Source organism: Triticum aestivum, chromosome 2D (assembly GCF_018294505.1).
Source record: "Triticum aestivum cultivar Chinese Spring chromosome 2D, IWGSC CS RefSeq v2.1, whole genome shotgun sequence".
In the NCBI taxonomy this organism is placed as follows: Eukaryota; Viridiplantae; Streptophyta; class Magnoliopsida; order Poales; family Poaceae; genus Triticum; species Triticum aestivum.
This window is the reverse complement of record NC_057799.1, coordinates 605402905-605411194: the sequence shown is the minus strand read 5'-3', so window position 1 is coordinate 605411194 and position 8290 is coordinate 605402905.

Below are 8290 nucleotides of genomic sequence, written 5' to 3'. Positions count from 1 at the left end.
CACCAATATGACCTAAACGGCAGTGCCACAAATATGTTGCACTATCATTATTAACTTTGCATCTTTTGGTCAATATTATGAATATGTGTATCACCACGATCGAGATGCAACAAAAATAGACCACTCATCAAGGGTGCATGACTATAAAAGATATTACTCATATAAATAGAACAACCATTATTCTTCGATTTAAATGAATAACCGTCTCGCATCAAACAAGATCTAGATATAATGTTCATGCCCAACGCTGGCACCAAATAACAATTATTCAGGTCTAAAACTAATCCCGAAGGTAGATCTAGAGGTAGCGTGCCTACGGCGATCACATCGACCTTGAACCATTTTCGACGCGCACCGTCACCTCGTCCTTAGCCAATCTTCGTTTAATCCGTAGCCCCTGTTTTGAGTTGCAAATATGAGCAACAGAACCAGTATCAAATACCCAGGCGCTACTATGAGCATTAGTAAGGTACACATCAATAACATGTATATCAAATATACCTTTCACTTTGCCATCCTTCTTATCCGCCAAATACTTGGGGCAGTTCCGCTTCCAGTGACCAGTCCCTTTGCAGTAGTAGCACTCATTTTCAGGCTTAGGTCCAGACTTGGGCTTCTTCCTGGGAGCAGCAACTTGCTTGCTATTCTTCTTGAAGTTCCCCTTCTTACCTTTGCCCTTTTTCTTGAAACTAGTGGTCTTGTTGACCATCAACACTTGATTCTTCTTCTTGATTTCTACCTCCGCAGTCTTAAGCATTGCGAAGAGCTCCGGAATTGTCTTTTCCATCCCTTGCATATTATAGTTCATCATGAAGCCTTTATAGCTTGGTGGCAGTGATTGAAGAACTCTGTCAATGACACTATCATCCAAAAGATTAACTCCCAGCTGAGTCAAGTGGTTATGGTACCCAGACATTCTGAGTATGTGTTCACTGACAGAACCGTTCTCCTCCATCTTGCAGCTATAGAACTTGTTGGAGACTTCATATCTCTCAACTCGGGCATTTGCTAGAAATATTAACTTCAACTCCTGAAACATCTCATATGCTCCATGATGTTCAAAACGCCTTTGAAGTCTCGATTCTAAGCCATAAAGCATGGTACACTGAACTATCGAGTAGTCATCAGATTTAGCTTGCCATACGTTCATAACGTCCGGAGTTGCTCCTGCAGCAGGTCTCGCACCTAGCGGTGCATCAAGGATGTAATTCTTCTGTGCAGCAATAAGGATAATCCTCAAGTTACGGATCCAGTCCGTGTAGTTGCTACCATCATCTTTCAACTTAGCTTTCTCTAGGAACACATTAAAATTCAAGGGAACGGTAGCACGGGCCATTGATCTACAACATAGATATGCAAAAAACTATCAAGACTAAGTTCATGATAAATTAAGTTCAATTAATCATATTACTAAAGAACTCCCACTTAGATAGACATCTCTCGAGTCATCTAAATGATCACGTGATCCATATCAACTAAACCATGTCCGATCATCACGTGATATGGAGTAGTTTTCAATGGTGAACATCTCTATGTTGATCATATCTACTATATGATTCACGTTCGACCTTTTGGTCTCATTGTTCCGAGGCCATGTCTGTACATGCTAGGCTCGTCAAGTTTAACCCGAGTATTCCGCACGTGCAAAACTGTCTTGCACCCATTGTATGTGAACGTAGAGCTTATCACACCCAATCATCACGTGGTGTCTCGGCACGACGAACTGTCGCAACGGTGCATACTCAGGGAGAACACTTATACCTTGAAATTTAGTGAGGGATCATCTTATAATGCTACCATCGTACTAAGCAAAATAAGATGCATAAAAGATAAACATCACATGCAATCAAAATATGTGACATGATATGGCCATCATCATCTTATGCCTTTGATCTCCATCTCCAAAGCACCGTCATCATCTCCATCGTCACTGGCTTGACACCTTGATCTCCATCGTAGCGTCGTTGTCGTCTCGCCAACTATTGCTTCTACAACTATCACTACCGCATAGTGATAAAGTAAAGCAATTACATGGCGTTTGCATTTCATACAATAAAGCGACAACCATAAGGCTCTGATGTCTACTACGCAACCTTCTTCTTGTAGACGTTGTTGGGCCTCCAAGTGCAGAGGTTTGTAGGACAGTAACAAATTTCCCTCAAGTGGATGACCTAAGGTTTATCAATCTGTGGGAGGCGTAGGGTGAAGATGGTCTCTCTCAAGCAACCCTGCAACCAAATAACAAAGATTCTCTTGTGTCCCCAACACACCCAATACAATGGTAAATTGTATAGGTGCACTAGTTCGGCGAAGAGATGGTGATACAAGTGCAATATGGATGGTAGATATAGGTTTTTGTAATCTGAAAATATAAAAACAGCAAGGTAACTAATGATAAAAGTGAGCACAAGCGGTATTGCAATGCGTTGAAACAAGGCCTAGGGTTCATACTTCCACTAGTGCAAGTTCTGTCAACAATAATAACATAACTGGATCATATAACTATCCCTCAACATGCAACAAAGAGTCACTACAAAGTCACTAATAGCGGAGAACAAACGAAGAGATTATTGTAGGGTACGAAACCACCTCAAAGTTATCCTTTCTGATCGATCTATTCAAGAGTCCGTAATAAAATAACACAAAGCTATTCTTTCCGTTCAATCTATCATAGAGTTCGTACTAGAATAACACCTTAAGACACAAATCAACCAAAACCCTAGTGTCACCTAGATACTCCAATGTCACCTCAAGTATCCGTGGGTATGATTATACGATATGCATCACACAATCTCAGATTCATCTATTCAACCAACACAAAGAACTTCAAAGAGTGCCCCAAAGTTTCTACCGGAGAGTCAAGACGAAAACGTGTGCCAACCCCTATGCATAAGTTCACAAGGTCACTGAACCCGCAAGTTGATCACCAAAACATACATCAAGTAGATCACGTGAATATCCCATTGTCACCACAGATAAGCACATGCAAGACATACATCAAGTGTTCTCAAATCCTTAAAGACCCAATCTGATAAGATAACTTCAAAGGGAAAACTCAATCCATTACAAGAGAGTAGAGGGGGAGAAACATCATAAGATCCAACTATAATAGCAAAGCTCGCGGTACATCAAGATCGTGCCAAATCAAGAACACGAGAGAGAGAGATCAAACACATAGCTACTGGTACATACCCTCAGCCCCGAGGGTGAACTACTCCCTCCTCGTCATGGAGAGCGCCGGGATGATGAAGATGGCCACCGGTGATGGATCCCCCCTCCGGAAGGGTGCCGGAACAGGGTCCTGATTGGTTTTTTGGTGGCTACAGAGGCTTGCGGTGGCGGAACTCCCGATCTAGGTTATGTTCTGGGGGTTTCTGTATTTATAGGAATTTTTGGCATCGGTCTCACGTTAGGGGGGTCTCCGAGTCGTCCACGAGGCAGGGGGGCGCGCCCTCCACCCTCGTGGATGGCTCGGGACTCTTATGGCCCAACTCTTTTACTCCGGGGGCTTCTTTTGGTCCATAAAAAATCATCAAAAATTGGCACATCAATTGGACTCCGCTTGGTATTCCTTTTCTGTAAAACTCAAAAACAAGGAAAAACAGAAATTGGCACTGGGCTCTAGGTTAATAGGTTAGTCCCAAAAATCATATAAAACAACATATAAATGCATATAAAACATCCAAGATGGTTAATATAATAGCATGGAACAATAAAAAATTATAGATACGTTGGAGACGTATCAGGCTCCTGCCAGTTGCCGATAAATTTTACAAAACATGATCATCTCATACAATAATGTATAACACATCATGTCTTGACCATATCACATCACAACATGCCCTGCAAAAACAAGTTGGACGTCCTCTACTTTGTTGTTGCAAGTTTTACGTGGCTGCTACGGGCTTCTAGTAAGAACCGTTCTTACCTACGCATCAAAACCACAACGATTTTTCAGCAAGTGTGCTGTTTTAACCTTCAACAAGGACCGTCCCTAGTCAAATTCGATTCAACTAAAGTTGGAGAAACAGACACCCGCCAGCCACCTTTATGCAAAACAAGTTCATGTCTATCGGTGGAACTGGTCTCATGCACATGGTCATGTAAGGTTAGTCCGGGCCGCTTCATCCAACAATACCGCCGAATCAAAATAAGACATTGGTGGTAAGCAGTATGACTATGATCGCCCACAACTCTTTGTGTTCTACTCGTGCATATCATCTATGCATAGACCTGGCTTTGATGCCACTGTTGTGGAATGTAGCATGCAATTTCAAAAATAATTCCTATGATCACGCAAGATCTATCTAGGAGATGCATAGCAACGAGAGGGGGAGCGCGTGTCCACGTACCCTCGTAGACCGAAAGCGGAAGCATTAGCTTAACGGGGTTGATGTAGTCGAACGTCTTTGTGATCCAACCCATTAAGCACTGAACGTACGACACCTCCGAGTTCTGCACACGTTCAACTCGATGACGTCCCTCGAACTCTTGATCCAACAAAGTGTCGAGGGAGAGTTTCGTCAGCACGACAGCATGGTGATGGTGATGTGATCCGCGCAGGGCTTCGCCTAAGCACTACGACGCTATGACCGAAGGAGTAAACTGTGGAGGGGGGGCACCGCACACGACTAAGAGAACAATTGATCTGCTATGGGGTGCCCCCTGCCCCCGTATATAAAGGAGGAGGGGAGGAGGCCGCCGGCCCTAGGGGGCGCGCCATGGGGGGGAACCGACTAGGACTCCTAGTCCAAGTTGGCCCCCCTTCCTTCTCTCGGAGGTGGAAAGGGGAGAGGAGAGGGAGAGGGGGAAAGGAAAGGGGGGGGGCTTCCCCTTGTCCAATTCAGACAGCCCATGGGGGGAGCATGGGCCACCCCTTGTGGGCTTCCCTCTCTCTCCCCTATGGCCCATGAGGCCCAATACTTTCCCCGGGGGGTTCCGGTAACCTCCCGGTACTCCGAAAAATACCCGAAACACTCCGGAACCATTCCGGTGTCTGAATACTATCGTCCAATATATCAATCTTTACCTCTCGACCATTTCGAGAGTCCTCGTCATGTCCGTGATCTCATCCGGGACTCCGAACAATCTTCGGTCACCAAAACACATAACTCATAATACAAATCGTCATTGAACATTAAGCGTGCGGACCCTACAGGTTCGAGAACTATGTAGACATGACCGAGACACATCTCCGATCAATAACCAGCAGCGGAACCTGGATGCTCATATTGGTTCCTACATATTCTATGAAGATCTTTATCGGTCAAACCGTAATGAGAACATACGTTATTCCCTTTGTCATCGGTATGTTACTTGCCCGAGATTCGATCGTCGGTATCCTCATACCTAGTTCAATCTCATTACCGGCAAGTCTCTTTAATCGTTCCGTAATGCATCATCCTGTAACTAACTCATTAGTCACATTGCTTGCAAGGCTTATCATGATGTGCATTACCGAGAGGGCCCAGAGATACCTCTTCGATACTCGGAGTGACAAATCCTAATCTCGATCTATGCCAACTCAACAAACACCTTCAGTGACTCCTGTAGAGCATCTTTATAATCACCCAGTTACGTTGTGACGTTTGATAGCACACAAGGTGTTCCTCCGGTATTCGGGAGTTGCATAATCTCATAGTCAAAGGAATATGTATAAGTCATGAAGAAAGCAATAACGTTAAAACTTAACGATCATTATGCTAGGCTAACGGATGGGTCTTGTCCATCACATCATTCTTCTAATGATGTGATCACGTTCATCAAATGACAACACATGTCTATGGTCAGGAAACTCAACCATCTTTGATTGACGAGCTAGTCAAGTAGAGGCATACTAGGGACACTTTGTTTTGTCTATGTATTCACACATGTATCAAGTTTCCGGTTAATACAATTCTAGCATGAATAATAAACATTTATCATGATATGAGGAAATATAAATAACAACTTTATTATTGCCTCTAGGGCATATTTCCTTCAATGTGGGCCCTCCATAGTTGGGGGATACCAGAGCAATGACTTATATTTTCTATAATTGGGTAAGAAGGTGAAGTTAGTGATTTCGGAACATGCGGTCGAATGAGGACCAAAATACAGTCGAGGGTGCTATGGAGAGGGAGCAGGTGGTGAAGAAGATGAAGCTTTGCAGAGTGGTTGTGGTATTATGGTATATTTGTTTAGAATCTCTAGAATGGTAAGTTGATTTAGGATCCATATAAATGCAAGTCTCGATGGAGAAAAGACATGGAAGAGTCATGGCTAACAAAGATGTAGGAAGGGAGGATAAAGACGACACTTTAGACGTAGATATGAAGGCTAAGCATATCATGGCGGTTGGAGGAGAAAATAGCTGAAGTAGAAGTCTACTATAGTTGATGTTCAATGAAGATAGGCTTAGGGTAGGTGAATGTGGTCAGTTCGATATACCCTCTCCTTATTATACAAACTAAGGTGAGATGGTTTATGCATCACAATCCATCGATGGTCAACGAAACAATGTTTGAGATTTGACATATTTTCATAAGATAGTACGACACTATATCATAGTAATATGTAGCAAAGTGGTAGACCGGGATAGGAAGGAGAAGTATCAAATTATTGGTTGGTGGAAATAGCATTGGGATTGTGTTCGCCTTGATGTGGTTAGAGAAATGTCTTTGTATATTGTTTGTTGTTCTCTATGGCAATGCACATATACCGTACTAGTACATGTAATAGCCAACTGGATATTGTTATCATAGTCAATTGCATAATGTCAAATGAAATTAGGGCTAACACATATCAAATATACATTACATTTTTGTGAGTATAATCATCTGGTGTGACACTAATGAATGGAGATAATTATGTATCCTTTTTCATATGCACTCTTTAACTTTCTTTGGAGGAAACCTCTTCAGTTTATAAAATAAAATTACAGGACATTTTGGAATGGTATGAAACGTGCATGTAGCTAGGTAGTACACTTTAAGCAAAAAACCACCAAGCCTGCGAGTGGAACCATGTTACAACTTACAAACTTGATCGAAGTTCTAAAACACCACAAAGACAAACAAATAGGCAGACCTTTTTTAGGGAATGTATCAAGCCTCGACTTCCCAAGCACATCCCAAATAACATATCAGTAACTAAAATGATATATGATATATATTGCGAGTTGACTCCTACGTGATTGCCCGACGGTGCGGGCAAAGAGTGTTGTGGGCACTCTAATAGGGGTTGTCGACATGCATACGAGCCCACCACATGAATTTTTCCACCACACACCGCGTGTAGTTGTCTATCACATGTTGGGTCACACAATTGCAACAAGAGGGATGCACAGGGGCCCTTCCAGCCAACTTTGTCCACTATATACCGTGCCTCGGCTGTCTCTGATATGCTGGGCTCCACATAGTTGGTAGGTTTCAGCATTTTTAAGCACAAAAAAAATATTTTTTTGAAAATTTAAATTCCTAAAGTTTAAAATCCCAAAAATTTGAATTTCCTAGAAGTTCAAACTCTACAAGTTTTTAAAAATCCCAAAAAGCTTCTTAAAAGCTGCACAAAGAATTTTTGAAAGTCAATAACATATTTTTTGGAAGTGTGAAAAAGGAATTCTTCGAAAAATGAAAAGTGGACAAGATGCCAAATGCAGCTGGTCGGAATTCGACCATGCTAGCCTCATCTATCGGCTGCTCGTCAAATGGCTAACCCTATGCAGTAATGAAACTACTGGGTGATACGTCTCCAATGTATCTATAATTTTTCATTGTTCCATGCTATTATATTATCTGTTTTGGATGTTTAATGGGCTTTAATATGCTCTTTTATATTATTTTTGGGACTAACCTATTAACCGAAGGCCAGTGCCAGTTTCTGTTTTTTTGCCTATTTCAGTGTTTTGCAGAAAAGGAATACCAAACGGAATCCAAACGGAATGAAACCTTCACAAAGATCTTTCTTGGAACGAAAGCAATCCAGAAGACTTGGAGTTGAAGTCTGGAACTCTGCGAGGCGGCCACGTGGCAGGAGGGCGCGCCCAGGGGGGTAGACGCGCCCCCACCCTTGTGGGCCCCACAGAGCTCCACCGACGTACTTCTTTCGCCTATATATACTCTTATACCCTAAAAACATCAGGGGGAGCCACGAAACCACTTTTCCACCGCCGCAACCTTCTGTACCCATGAGATCCCATCTTGGGGCCTTTTCCGGCGATCTGCCGGAGGGGGAATCGATCACGGAAGGCTTCTACATCAACACCATAGCCTCTCCGATGATGCGTGAGTAGTTTACCACAGACCTTCGG